Below are 10,994 nucleotides of genomic sequence, written 5' to 3'. Positions count from 1 at the left end.
CGCCCGCCGCCGCCGCGGTAAGCGCAGCCCCGGCCATTGTCCGCCCCCGCCCCCGCCCCCGCCCCCGCCCCCGCCCCCGCCCCGGCAGGTGGACGCCCCCCGCCCCGGCGCCCCGACCTGCCCGCGCCCCGGCCGCCCGCAGGGGAGGGGGGAGGAGGGAGGAGGGCGGGCGGGGAGGGGCCCGCAGGTGGGCGGGGGGCGCGGGCGGCCGCCGTTTATGTAACTTTGTCCAGGGCTGTGAGTTTGCAGAAAACCGTGCGTCCGCGGGGCCGGCGGCGGCGGGAGGGCCCGGGTCGTGCCCCGGGGCGCGGGGGGTGGGGCCGGCGCCCCGCGTGCAGATGCGGCCCGCGCCGGGGCGGGGGGGGGGGGGGCGAGACCCGCGGGCGCTCGGGGCGGCGGGCGGAGCGGCGCTGGCTTCCTCGCGCGCCGTCGGTGTGACCTGCCGTGACACAGTTTTCCGACCAGAGCGTCGCAGAGACGGAACTTCAGTTATTTTTAAGAGCCGACGACTTTCTCGAGTAAACCTTAATTGCATTACTGTAGGGAGCTGCCGGATTGCACGCCCGGAGCAGCGCCGCCTGCCCTCGGTGAGCCGGGGAGGGAGGGAGGGAGGGAGGGAGGGAGGGAGGAAGGGCCTGGGCAGTCACTTTGCTTCCTCTGCTTCCTCTGCTCAGCCTCTTCTGTTTATTCCCACAGGCCGCCTAAGCGTGCGAGGCCTGGGAGTAGACCTGTGCACAGCCCTCAGCCAGCGCCAGGCGCCCAGCAAGAGGCGGGGAAGGCTGGGCTGCTTGCTGGTGCTGGTGCTGGTGCTGGTGCTGCTGCTGGTGCAGGGCCCGGGGGTGTTTGCACCTTGGCCTGGTTTCACTTTTTCTTTTGTGACATGACCGTGGCCTCCCGGAGCCTTAATTGCCTCTGATGATTCCACGCGCGTTGCATGGCACTGGGGGGACTAGTGTGACGGGGACCGTCCTCCTGTCCTCCTGTCCTCCTGCCGAAACCGATGTGCCAAGGGAAGGCGGGCGGCCGGTGGCGGTGGCAGTGGCAGTGGCCGTGGCGGTGGCAGTGGCAGGCCACCCTGCGATGGCCCGGGTTAGAGGCAAAGGAGAGGCGCCGAATCGGGAATCCGGAGAAAACTCAGCTGCTCGTACACGAATATATACACTCCAGCAATTACAAAGCAACAAAAGTTATTGCAGAATTTTGCAGTCGCTATGGCAACACGATTACTCTATTATAATTGGAAATGCAGAAATGCCACCCTGTTAGAAGTTTCATCAGAATGGAGTTTTGGATGTATCAAAAATAGGCGAGATTTAAATTTTTCCTTTTTTTTTTCTTCTCTCTTTTTTCTTTCTTTCTTTTCTTTTCTTTTTTTTTTTTTGCAGGTAGCTCCTGAGAATTCTAAAAAATCTGTGTTCAATTATCTATTTTTAAGACCGATCAAGCTTTCCCAGATATTCTACTCCCTTGGATCTGTGGCATCTTTCCCCAGAATTCACATTCGTGTGGGAGGGAAGTATTTTCCTGCCTTAAAACCACACATTGTAAGACTTGTATAGCTTTCTGTGTTTCTGGGCTTTTATTTTAAAGATCAAATACCCTCCTAACGAGAGCGGTAATCAATCAGGAGAGAAACGGGATTTATACGGCAGGCAGATGTAACACTGCCCTCTTTAGGGTTAGTTCATTCTTCTGCAAGCTGGCAGCCTGAGTGCCTCTGGGGGAGCCCTGGGGCTGGGCCAGGGGGTGGGGTGGGGGGCCCGAGGCTGTGTGTGTATGTGCGTGCAGGGCGGGCGGATGACTGTGGACTCGTGGAGGCCTGGACGGCCTAGAGACCAAGGACAGATGTGGCCTAGGCAGCCCCGAGCCAGAATGTTCTGTGGTCAGCAGCTTCACAGCCGTGCAAAGTCAAACTGTCCAAATGCCGCGTTCTCCGAGGCCTTGGGGGGGCTGCTCCTGTAGCAAGGTGGACAGAGCAGCATGGCAGGCCTGGCCACGTGCACCTGGGGTGACCGATCTGGACTTTCGGCGACCAGAAACCTGCTTTACAAGGACGCCCCTCTTGGTGTTTACCAGGGGCACTCTAGTTCTGGAAGTTTCCACACGTTGTGGGGTTGCTGCAGTTTAATTTCGTTATAACTCTTTCCTTTTAACTACTGCATATTTATGCCCAGTAATCGACTTCCATTTCCCAGCTTCATTGTGAGGTTTCAATGCAGCATGAATGGCTTTGAATTTCTCATCCTTTGATGTTGGGGGTGGCACCAGAGGAAAGGCGACTTTGTGCCGTCTTAATTGCCAGAGCAGAAGAAACATTTCATCACTCCTGTAGAATCCGTCCATACCGTTCTCTATTGAAAACGGCTGGGCTTTCATCGCTCAGAAGCTGCCCCGAGTAATAGATTAATACCTGATGTAGGGAGCGGGGGAGACGCAGAGAACGGGAGACAACTGCTGTGCCGCGAGGCCGCGGGCGACAGGCTGTGGCCGGGCTTGCGTTCCTGGACCAGAATCGATGACTGCAGCTGGGGATATGGGCTGGCCCAGCCCCCTGTGTGTGTGTGTGTGTGTGTGTGTGTGTGTGTGTGTGAGCGTGTGTGTGCGAGCGAGCTTCGGATTCTGTCCTCGCTCTGCAGCCGGTGAAGCCTGGCCTGAGCCCCTGCTCTTCTCGCCAGGCTTCCAGTCCTTGCCCCGCTTGGGTGCAGCCTCTCATGGCTCCTGGGGTGGGGGTGGGGGACAGGCAGCAAGTTGGGAGGCAGTTTTTGTTTCAATCTCAGACGGTCCGCATGTGCGGGGCTGTGCCGTGGGCTCAGGGCCGTTGGTCTTGACCTCAGAGGACGGTGTCGCGTCTGTCGGTTAAGTCAGATGAGGGTTCCCTGGCAAAACTGATGCCGCGTTTTAACAGACCTTCGCGGCATATGTTTACAGAGTGTTCCTTTTGGGGAAAAAAAAAACGTCTGGAAGTAAGATCTGTGAGTTCTCTTCCTAGGATCGGTTTTCTCTGCCTGGGGTCTGTTCAGGGGTGCGGGGTGGGCTGTGGCACCGGTGGCCGCTGGCATGCCTTTTCTAACATGCCTCCTCCTTGGTTTCCTGGAAGGAAGCGCCAGGGCCCTGCCCGGGTTGCCTCTTCTGCGCTCCTCCCCGCGGCACCGGGGCAGATCACCATCTGCATCAGTCGGCGTGGAAACCAGACTGTCTTTCCTAGCGGGGAGATCGTAACGCTAGTGGTTGTGAGAGACCCGTAGCTGACGTTTAATGAGCACCTGCTTGGGGCCGCGTGTTGTCGTGAGCACTTGCCGTCTAGATCCCGTTTCTCTCTCCCACAGCCTTATGAAGTGGCTGCTTCTCTGCCCATTTTGCAGAGGAGGAACCCGAGAGAGAAGTGGAAATGGAGCATCTGGTACTCCTTGCTCTGTCAAGTCCCAGATGCCGATTCCTTCTCCTCCGTGCCTCTGCTGCCAGGCCACCGAGGGATGGTCTTGCAACGTTCAGTGTTGTTAAGGGACGCGGGAGAGCGTAGCCTCTTTGCGAAGGTGACCGTTTGGAATATCTTCTGGGTTCACTAGGGTTTGGGACATCATTAAGATTTTCTCCACTGTCACGTGTGTGGCATTATAGGACATTATAGGAGGGAAGGGATCTTAACGGTTCCTGTCGGCTTGTGGTTGTTGGATCCTGCGCTCGGATCTCCCCGTGAGCCTGCCTGGGGGTTGGCGAGGATGGAGCACCTTGTGCTCCACGTCCATTTCAACCAATGCATTTTGGCCTTGACTAGTTTGTCTGCAGGATTGCCTTGGAAGATTTTATTGGAAGAAAGCATTCTAAGGACCAAAAACTTTGAAAAACCGACCAATTCAGTCTATTCTTACTGTAACACCAAGCCAGAAACCTTAAAGATGAAACACATAGGTTTAACAGCATAAGAATTAAAGTAAATTCTTTCCAGCTAAAGGTTCCATAAGTGAGGTTAAGAGACAATAAGAGAAAAAATATATAACAAGATGTGCCTGTATGAGCTTAATAGCCAATATGTAAAGAGCTTTTGCAAACCAATAAGAAAAGGATGAACATTCCTATTGTAAGATGAGCAAAGCCTATAAATAATACAAGTCACAGTAGCTAATGTAAACGTCTTAGCTTTATTAATAGAGAATTTCAGATGAAAGATTCCATTTATGCCCATCACATCAGCAAAGGTTGTTTGATGACACCCGTTGGTTGGATAACAATTCCTTTATGGTTTCTGTGAAATGGAAATCCACTGTGTGGAAGTGCTTAGAATTGGGCCTGGCACATAGTAAGCACAAAGTAAGTGTTGACTGTTACTATTATTTGCTCCCTGGAGAGCAAAGCCTAATTACTTTATTACCCTCCAGAAAAGTTTTATGAGTCAAAAATGTAATTGGTCATTTCTCTGATCCTGGCAGTTCTGCTTGTTGGGACTATTTATTCTTAAGAAAGAATACGATAAGTGCTTGGATATCCAGATGCGTGCGGGAGGTTATCACTGCATTATTTATGAAGGCGATACTTAATAAATACACTTCAGTATTTTCATCCCGTGGAATACAGATGGGCAGGCTCACGGATCAGAAGTGTGCAGTGTGATGAGAAAGTAGGGCCTGGACAGTAGTACCCAGGGGATCCCTTATTTTATTTTATTTTATTTTATTTTATTTTATTTTATTTTATTTTATTTTATTTTACTTAATTTTATTTTATTTATTTATTTTTTATTTTTAACTATGTGGGTCTCTGAAGTGATAATGGTGGCCCTCTGGGGTGTCAGGGAAATGGGGTGTGAGGGGCTCTGTGGACTTTTCATAAATGTTACTAGTGTAGGTTTTTGCCCTGGGTGTGTGTTGTTACTTTTTAATAGTAATGCGTTTTTTTTGTTTTTTTTTTTTTTTTTAAAGCCTGCTATGATCACTGGGGAAAAAACACTCTTCGACTTCATTATTTATAAAGGAGAAAAACCAAGTCCTTGGGAAGTTGATAAATATGCTTAGCATTAGAAGAATTTAGGGGATTTGTTGCCGTGACTCGCCGGTAAGCTCTCCTCGCGGGGAGCTGGCCTCCTGGGTCTGGGCAGCTGTGGTGCAATCTGTGCTGCAAGTGGCCGCCTCAGGGGCCTCCCCCAGCAGCAGATCCGTACCCCTTACTCCCTTGCTGGACACCTCGCGGCTTCCCAGTGTTCTGCGACCCTCTGTGGGACCAGCCTCCCGCGACGGCGCCTGTCCTCTTCCGCTGCCTTGGCCTTGCAAGCCGCCTGTCCGCCCAGAGCGTGGACGCGCTGTCTGTCTGTCAGCACTACCTTTCCCGTCCCGTCCCCCCGTCCCTGCGGACCCTTAGGTCCCCGTTCACACCAGGCCGGCTTCCCGACGGGCTCCAGTCGTGCAGTTTCAGTCGCTCTTTGGGACGTTGGTAGGTGAGCGCCCCCGGCCGTGGCTGGGCTCCGTGGGGCTGCGGGGCACGCGGGCGCGCCCTGCGGAGGGTGCAGGTGCGGGGCCTGGAGAGCCGGCGGCCGCGTGTCCGGGCCTCCCCGCACCTGCCCCTGCCCCTACGGCGCTCTGGAACTCGGCGTCTCCTCCCCGCCTCGTCCGGGCTGCTCGGTCCTGGCTCTGCAGACGACGTGCGTTAAGGAGGCGCCGTGAATCCGGGTGAAGGGGTTCGGGGATGGGGGAGGCGCAGCTGGCCCTCTGCCGGGTCGCCCGGGGCTCCGGGGTAGCCGCGGCTGGGGCGAACGACATTTGTCCGTTTGCTTCACGTCGGGATTCGTGACGTGGCGCGGTCACTCTTACCTCGCCCCGGAGTCACGTACCTGGGCCGGGTGTGCAGCGGGCGCTCCGTGGTCCGCTCCGTTCCAAGGCGCGAGGCCTGGCCGGTCGTTTGCTGTCGCTGGTGCGGCGCTCCGCTGTGCGTCAAGTGCTTCGGTTGACGGAAGTCGGAGCCTGAAACAGTAAATCAGTTCTTAGGGCCTGAAGGCCTGGCCCGACGGAGCTGAGCGGTCCCGCGGGAGCGTGGGGCTGGGGGGCTGTTGGCTGGAGCCCGTCTTTTTCAGACCAAGGTTCTGGGCGCCCCCACCGGCTCCTCTGGTGGGGGAGTGGGGGTGGTGGCTGTGGCTGGGAGCCAGCATCCTGCAAGTTTCTAAGGGCGCAGTTACTATGTTCATCCTCAGCCGCCCCCAGCCCACGTACAGGTGTCGCGGCGGAGGGGTGGCGCTGCGCAGGGCAGGCTCCCTGCGTTGGGAGGACTCTTGGGAGGACTCAGCAGCAGATGCAGAGCTTCCCCCCACCTTGACCTGGAAGCCCTGGCCTCTGCCATGCAGGGTAGACGTTGGTGGGAACAGGAAGAAGATGGGGTGAGCTCGCATAGGTGCACCAGGTCGTGGGAAGCTGGGGGGGGCTGGGGGACCGCGGCCGTGGAGCCGCCCGGATGAGTGGAGGGTTTTAGCCAGAGTTGTGGGGCCGTGGCTGTGAGGCTCCCAAGCCCGCGTGTGAGGAAGGCTGAGCAGGACCCACTGGGGGGCTGCCCGGGGCGCGGTCCTCCACCCTCGCTCACCCGTGCAGTCTGCTCCTGCTTCGTCGAGGTTTCTGTCTTTTCTGGTTCCTGCGAGGCGCTGGGCACCTGGCTTCTCTGGGTCCAGCCTGGAGGAGGCAGCATGGGTGGGGACGTGGGTGTGCACCACCTCCCGTGAGGCCCTGGGTGGTCCCCCTCTGGGGCGCGCCTAGCCTGGGCCGCTGGCGCAGAGGGCTCTAGGCGAGAAGTGAGGGCCCACACCGGGGGGCTGCGGGGGTCCTTCCCTTATTCAGCCAGTGTTACTGAGAGCCCTCTTCTGGGTCCAGGACTCCTTAGAGCAGCTGGGAGAGCCCGAGCTCTGTAGGAGTCAGCATAGAACATTCTGGAAGGGACCCGAGCCAGCCTCTAACCCAGCTGTTGGTTTTATATGCGGGAATCAAGGCTAAGTCTGAGCACCGCTTGGCCCCCTACAAGGGTTCTCTGGGCACAGGGACCGTGTCCTTGGGGTATCTGGGTGGAAAGCAGGGCCCCAGCAGGTGGGCAGATCACGGCAGGGGTCAGGCCCTGCCAGGTTGACACCCGGCTCTCCCTCTTAGACTTGCTGTTCCACTCACTTTTCTGGGCTGATGGGACGGTTGACCTTTTGGGACGGGGGTCAGCAAACAACAGTGTAAAGTGCATCCCCAGCTCTGTCCCCGAATAAGGACGTCTTTCTGTGTCAGATTGGATAATGTTCATCCATACGTGTTGCATTTTGAGGAAAGTGTTATTTTCAAAATTCTTTTTTTTGTGGGGGGTGCAGCGGGGAGGGAGAGAGCAACACTCCAGCGGGCTCCGTGCTACAGACGGAGCTCACAACACTGGGGTCGTGACGTGAGCCGAAATCAGTAGTAGGATGCTGAACCGACTGAGCCACCTGGCACCCCCAGAATTGTTTTAATTAAGTAGCAGACGGGGCTGAGCAATGGGTGCACAGTGGGACTGTGCTCTGGGGTCAGCAACCCGGGTGCATTTGTCGTGGGTGTGGGTGGGGTGTGACTTGTCGGATGTGCTAGTTCTGTTTCCAGGGTGCTGAGTGGCCTGTGGTGCACAGGAGGGGCTTCCAGAGATGGGGACGCTCTGCTTTCCTCGGCTTCGGGTGCTGAGGACAGACGCGGCTGTGGAGGCGGACCCGGGTTGACATCCCGGCTTCCCTCGTGCGACCTCGTTGCGGGGCTGGTGCTGCCCTGTCTGTGCAAGTCAGGTGTCCTGCCTGGAGGAGGGGAGGCCAGACGGGCTGCTGCAGGGCACGGGCCTGTCCCCAGGGCTCGGTGCTTCTCCTCCGCCTCTTCCCGGGCAGGTTTCAGGAAGGTGGTGGTGTGCAAGGGGAGTGTTGGTGACCTCGGTGTCCCTCACGTAACTTGAGGGCTCCCTGAGGTCCCTGTGCCCACGCAGGGCGTTTTGGCCCACGTCTGCCGAGGTCACCGCAGGGTGAACCCGTCCCCGGAGGCCCCCGGGCATGTGTGGGAGCCGGTGTCTGTCTCCGTCGGGCCGGGGGCTGTTTGTTAGCTTGCAGAGGTCCCGTGCTCGGGCGCTCAGCAGCACCCGGCCCCCCGCACGCCGGCAGGGCAGCCCCAGGGTGCGGCAGGGCCCGGAGGCCAGTCTGCCTCCCGCACACAGGGCTCGGGCCTGGGCCTCGACCTCCCTGCGAGCGGTCGCCAGGCCGGCGGTGCCGAGGTCTGCAGCCCCGAGGGGGATCGTGAACACGAGCGGCGGACGTTGCGTGCTGGGCTGTCGCCATCCGTGAGGCTTCCCCGGTGTTCTGGAAGAGGGAGCAGCCCCCGAGCGTGCCGCTGCCCGGGGGGTGCCCGTTCCGCTTCTCCCCGCTGTCCTTTGTGCCCCGCCAGCAGGCGCACCAGCCGGGGCACCGGGACCGACGGTCCACCTGCTGCCGCCCCGCTGCCGTTTCCAGTAGCTGTCCGTCACAGCTCTCCATGGCGGATTCACAGAGCACCGTGTGCTGCAGGGAACTGACTGACTTGCTTTCCCTGAAAGTCAGGTGAAAGAAGAGTTCAGGCACGGCTTGATCCAGCTCCGTGACCATGTCCTCAGGATGGGCTTATTTCTGTTCCCTGCTTGGGAGAGTCACCTTCCTGCCTAAGAGGGTCCTGCCAGCTGTCCTTGGGGCTGCGTGTACACTGGTCCATGCCACTAGGAAAGAAAGCATATTTGTCCTAGCAAAAGTTCTATGAGTTTTACTCTGCTTGGTATGGCTGAGGTCACTCGCCCCCTCTGAACCGTCGCTGGCTACGGGTGTGGACTGTGCTGAGTGGCTCAGCCTCTCCCAGAAGCTGGTTGAGGAGCCAGCTTCCCTTGTGTGGTAGGAGGGATGGGTGCTGAGGAGGGACCCGGTGCACAGTGCTCTCCGTGGAGCACCCCGCTCTCCGCGGCCCCCGCAGCAGGTCCAGCACAGCCCTCCTGGGGGTCGCCGTGCGCCGTGCCGTACAGATCACAGATTTCACGCCAGGGAGTCCTGTAGGGACCCTCTGTGCGGGTCCCAGGGGAAGGGCTCAGCAGGGTCCAGGTGCTGGGACACACTGGCCTGCCTCGTGCCCTTCTTCCTGGGTTGCTCTGGGCCCTGGATGCCCACGGCGTGTGGCTGGAGCTGGCCAGCTGGCAAGGTGGATGGGGTGATAGAGCCCATCAGGGAGGTTCCTCCGTGCTCTCCCTCCACCAGCTGTCCGGGTGCCCACACCCCTGGGAGGGGCCCTGGGAGTGGGGATGGTGGAGCTGAGATGTCAGGGCCCCTGACTGATGCCCCTGCCTCAGCGGCCCAGGAGGGAGGGCTGCGTCCACGTTAGCTCTCCGCCCAGCAGAGGAGGGCACGTGCCGGGGGTGTCCTCAGAGGGCCGGGGGCAGGTCTTGCCCGCCAAAGCGCACTCAGGCCTGGTGGCTCCGAAAGGCCTGCCGGTCGCGGTCGCATCTGCTCTGCAGGCAGGGGGTGCGGTGCAGAGAGCGCGCCTTGAGGTCAGGTTGAGGTCAGGTCTGTGGTGGCAGGATCCCGGCCTCACAACCCTCCGCTGTGCAAATGGTCAGATACTCAGCTGCAAAGTGTACCTGCGAGTCTCCAGTGGCAGGATTGCTGTCATGATGACGCGAGACACGGGGTCAGCGGCCCTGCCCCCACGCCTGCCACGGAGAGGTGCTCTGGCCCGGCTGGAGTTTCCTGTGCCCCCTCCCGGGGGGGGCCCTACCCAGCTGCATTCTGGATCCTTCTCTGGGGCTGGGCACCGTGGTGGGACAGAGTGCTGTCTCTTTGTCCCCTCCACCTTCTTAGTCCCCGCCGGTGTGAGAGCAAGCCAGCCCCCGAAGCAGGGTGGTGGGCTGGGGGGGGTGGTCTGAGCCAGGCCGCATCCCTCCCCCGGCCCTGCAGGGAACGCGCGTGCCGCTGTCCGCCCCGAGGGACAGGGCGCCTTGTGCGGTGTGCGTGTGGGCCAGGAAGGCAGGTAGTGAGGGGCTCAGCATTTCAGAAAGGGGTCCAGGTGTGCACCCCTGCGCGGCCACGTACAGGCTGCAGAGCAGCCTCTCCCTGTCGGGTCCAGGCCTGTTTGTGCAGAATGAGGACACGATGCTGCTGGGCTGGCCGAGCTGGGGACGCGGTGTGCTGCCTGGTGGTCTCCCGGGGAAGGGCCCGGCCAGAGGCAGAGCGCCTCAGCCCTGCGCCCCTCCCTCAGGGGGTCTCACCGAGGTCCGGGTGGAGGAGGCCGTCCTGGGCTCTGTGTTGGCCGTGCGGACCCTGCCGGGCAGGTGCACAGCTGCACCGCGTATGGTGGGGCCGCGGCAGTGCAGGCCTCATCTGGGCGGCTGCAAGACGTTCCCGCCCCGCCCCAGCCCCTGCTTGTGGCCACCCTGGTGCCCGGGGGCGGGGCAGCTGCTCCGGCGGGGGACCTCGTGGTGGCCACGTCTACCCGTCCTCCCTTCTTTAGCTCACGGTTAAGGTCTGGGATGTATGGACGTGGTGAGTGACAGGCACGCACACACGTGTACACATGTGGACACGCACACACGTGCACACATGCCCAGACGCGTGTGTGTTAGCACGAGCACACATGGAACACGTGTACACTACGAGAGGCTGGCTCCTCTCCGTGCTTCCTGCGGCCTGATGTCAACTCGCCTTGGGCCACCAACCACTTAACGAGGAATGGCAGTTTCTGGAATGAGGTGCCCTGGTGACGGTTGGGTGATGAAATTCTCCCTCCACGGCGTGCAATTCTCACCCACTTCCCCATCCTCGTGCGCCCGGCTCGCTCAGGTCCGGGCTGCAGGCCGGCTGCCGTAGCTCTGCACGGAGGCGGGTTGATGTCTGTCCTGTCGGGCCCGCGGTCCCATTGGGCCGCGGCTGAGGCCAGCCTTGCCTGTGGGCCTCTGGGACAGGCTTCTCTCTGTCCTGGACTGGAGAGGGGGTTCCTTGAGGCCCAGGGGCACCCCTGGAG

The 10,994-nt window shown here is 59.7% G+C and overlaps 1 protein-coding gene across 2 annotated transcripts in view; it reads left to right on the top strand.

The window, feature by feature from the left end:
• The first annotated feature begins 386 nt into the window (after positions 1-386).
• HDAC4 (histone deacetylase 4) overlaps positions 387-10,994 on the top strand; it is a 272,461-nt gene continuing 261,853 nt past the window's right edge. For both annotated transcript variants that reach the window (XM_038574380.1, XM_038574379.1), the window contains exon 1: positions 387-587. The gene's annotated coding sequence lies outside the window, so the exon portion shown is untranslated. The remainder of the gene's footprint in view (positions 588-10,994) is intronic.

This window comes from Canis lupus, chromosome 25 (assembly GCF_011100685.1).
Source record: "Canis lupus familiaris isolate Mischka breed German Shepherd chromosome 25, alternate assembly UU_Cfam_GSD_1.0, whole genome shotgun sequence".
Taxonomy (NCBI): Eukaryota; Metazoa; Chordata; class Mammalia; order Carnivora; family Canidae; genus Canis; species Canis lupus.
The sequence above is the reverse complement of the archived record's forward strand: the minus strand, read 5'-3'. Positions and strand labels throughout refer to the sequence as shown.